Below are 3689 nucleotides of genomic sequence, written 5' to 3'. Positions count from 1 at the left end.
ATTCACAGGAGAGAAAGAGAATGCCCACTTTTCCAGTCATGGTAAAAAAAAAAAAAAATCCTTTCTTTTTACTTGATTGGACTAAATTTGATGACCATTGCCTCCTCTTAGGCCAAAATTAATCGCCAGGATAATGCTATAAGCCAACTGACGTTTTGCTCTTAGACCAAAATGATGAGGGATGGAAGTTTGGGAGTTTAATGTCCACTACGCTTCCTTCCATCAGGACAAACTCACTGCATGCAGCACTTGCCTGGGCTGGAAAAGAACTAGGCCCAGTGGCTCTGGCAGTTACTGCCTGAGGATGAGGGCATTTCCGAATCCCAATTCCATCTTCTTTCGACTACCGTTTATGTCACACTATCAAACATCTGTCACTCAAGTAACACCTTCACATGTTTTGCAATATCAGCATGTCATGTGTTGTATTCCTTAAAATTTTCCTTTAAATGAGCTCACTTCTTTTTCATAAGTCTTTAAAAAATAAAATATTATTGCCGTTGAAGTTCGAAAAGCTGTGTGTCTCTCTTGCCAGAATAACGTTGCCGTAAAAATATGATAATCAATTTTTATCTAGATACGGTTGCCTGCAAAGGTAGTGATTCGAAGACTTTTTAATTTCAATCAGGCAATTAGTAGTATTTTAAAATATTAAAAACACACCAATACCAAAGATATTTCCTCTTTAACCTAAGTAGATGGATAGGAAAAAAATTGAAAGTGGCATAGTTTCCTCACTGTATGAGTCAGTGCTATCTAATGACGTATTTGTGTACCACATGCTCGGTAACCAATGGGATTAACCAATAACCAAATCCGCAGGTTTTATTTCAACATTCTGTACAGGCAATGCTAGACTTAACCATATCTTGTGTACCATTAGTGATCTGCGCCTACTCTTTGGGAAAATGTCTACCACACTGTGCTGCCATCCTCCAGTGTTTATGCCTCTTTATCAGCACTAAGGTAGCAAGAGCACTTGTGAGAGCATTGACATTGTTTGCTAGACATGGGCCCATTTATCAGGGATCAAACTACAGTAGACCCTTGTCACCATGAGGGTTGGGGGCACTGAACCTCTGCATGCTCAAAAATTTGCATATAACTTTTGACTTCCTCAAAACTTCACTACTAATAGCCTAATGTTGACTAGAAGCCTTGCTGATAACAAAGAGTTGGTTAACACACATTTTGTATATTATATATGTTATATACTGTTTTCTTACAATAAAGTAGAGGAAAGAAAATGTTATTAAGAAATGAGAGAAATATATACATATATATATATATAAAACATACAAACCCACTTGATAGCAAATGTATTTTGCTGTATTCTTAGAATAAAAGAAAATGTTATTAAGAAATGAGAGAAATATATACATATATATATATATAAAACATACAAACCCACTTGATAGCAAATGTATTTTGCTGTATTCTTAGAATAAAAGAAAATGTTATTAAGAAATGAGAGAAATATATACATATATATATATATAAAACATACAAACCCACTTGATAGCAAATGTATTTTGCTGTATTCTTAGAATAAAAGAAAATGTTATTAAGAAAGTAATAAGAAAGAGAAAATATATTAACTCTTAAGTGGAAGTGGATCATCATAAAGGTCTTCATTCCTAGTATTCACATTGAGTAGACTGACGGGGAGGAGGAAGGGGAAGGGTTGTTCTTACTGTCTTGGATGGCAGAGGCAGAAGGAAATCCATGTAGAAGTGGACCTGGGCAGTTCAAACCCATGTTGTTCAAGGGAAAACTGCATACAGGTATTTATTGAACACTTATTATAATTTTGGTGGGTATAAGTCAGAGTTCTTATCCTCAATCAAGGTGAAGGAAAACAACACACAGAGGAAAGGTTACATAGTAACAGAAGATGCAATAAGTTTCAGTATAAAATTAAATATGATCTGGGTGCTGATTTTATACTTAGTAGTGTATACTTACGTGCACTTTTCCATAAACAGGCTATTCTTCTGTAGGCTTTTTTTTTTTAACTGTGAGAATTCAGAAAAGCAACAGAATACTGGTTAGGCCAGACCCACTGGGAAAAGTGGGAACAAACTCAGCTTTCTATGTTTACAAGATGTAAGTGGTGAAAAAGTGAAGAAAGCTTGGGCAAAGGTAGAGAGGCAGGACAAGGCAGCAGAGAGCAGATCAGCTTGGGTAAGTTCAGCCTGGGGTGATCTGCTGCAGAACGTGGTTCAGAATTTGGCATTTGCCATATTGATTTTTTTTTTTTTAACTTAGAGCCACAAGGGGAAAGCAGAGCTTTAGGAAGTCAGTCAAGTGGGGATGGACAAAGGAAGATTGAGAGAGAATGTGAGACACTCTGAGCAGGCGGAGAGAGATCTGTATTCCATCTTCCCTTTCTTTTCTTAGGCCCAGGCTATAGTACACTTGAGTGTTCCTTACTGGAACTTCTTTTATTATTATTATTGTTATACTTTAAGTTCAGGGGTACATGTGCAGAACGTGCTTGTTTGCTACATAGGTATACACCTGCCATGAGTAGTTCGCTGTATTCATCACCCCGTCATCTACATTAGATATTTGTCCCTGGTATCCATCCCTTAATCCCCACCCCACAACAGGACCTGGTGTCCATGTTTTCTTATTATTCAATACCTACTTTTGAGTGAGAACATGTGGTGTTTGGTTTTCTGTACTTGTGTCAGTTTGCTGAGAATGATGGTTTCCAGCTTCATACATGTCCCTGCAAAGGACATGAACTCATCGTTTTTTTATGGCTGCTTAGTATTCCCTGGTGTGTATGTGCCACATTTTCTTTATCCAGTTTATCATTGATAAGTATTTGGGTTGGTTCCAAGTCTTTGCTATTCTGAACAGTACCACAATAAACATGTGTGTGCATGTTTCTTTATAAAAGAATAATTTATAATTTTTGGGATATATACCCAGTAACAGGATTGCTGGGTCAAATGATATTTCTAGTTCTAGACCCTTGAGGAATCACCACACTGTCTTCCACAGTGGTTGAACTAATTTACACTCCCACCAACAGTGTAAAAGTGTTCCTATTTCTCCACATCCTCTCCAGCATCTGTTGTCTCCTGATTGTTTAATGATTGCCATTCCAGCTGGTGTGAGATGGTATCACAATGTGGTTTTCATTTGCATTTCTCTAATGACCAGTGATGATGAGCTTTTTTTCCCAATAGGTTTGTTGGCTGCATAAATGTCTTCTTGTGAGGGGTATGTGTTTATATCCTTTGCCCACTTTTTGATGGAGTTTTTTTTTTTTTTCTTATAAGTTCGTTGAAGTTTTTTGTAGATTCTGGATATCAGCCTTTGTCAGATGGGTAGATTGCAAACAATTTTTCCCATTCTGTTGGTTGCCAGTTCACTCTAATGATTGTTTCTTTTGCTGTGCAGAAGCTCTTTAGTTTAATTAGATCCCATTTGTCAATTTTGGCTTTTGTTTTCATTGCTTTTGGTGTTTTAGTCATGAATTCCTTGCCTCTGCCCATGTCCTGAATGGTACTGCCTAGGTTTTCTTCTAGGGTTTTTATGATGTTAGGTCTTATGTTTAAATCTTTAATCAATCTGGGGTTAATTGTATAAGTTGTAAGAAAGTGATCCAGTTTCAGCTTTCTGCATATGGCTAGCCAGTTTTCCCAACACTGTTTATTAAATAGGGAATCCTTTCC

This window comes from Cebus imitator, unplaced genomic scaffold (assembly GCF_001604975.1).
Source record: "Cebus imitator isolate Cc_AM_T3 unplaced genomic scaffold, Cebus_imitator-1.0 Scaffold19, whole genome shotgun sequence".
In the NCBI taxonomy this organism is placed as follows: Eukaryota; Metazoa; Chordata; class Mammalia; order Primates; family Cebidae; genus Cebus; species Cebus imitator.
The sequence above is the reverse complement of the archived record's forward strand: the minus strand, read 5'-3'. Positions refer to the sequence as shown.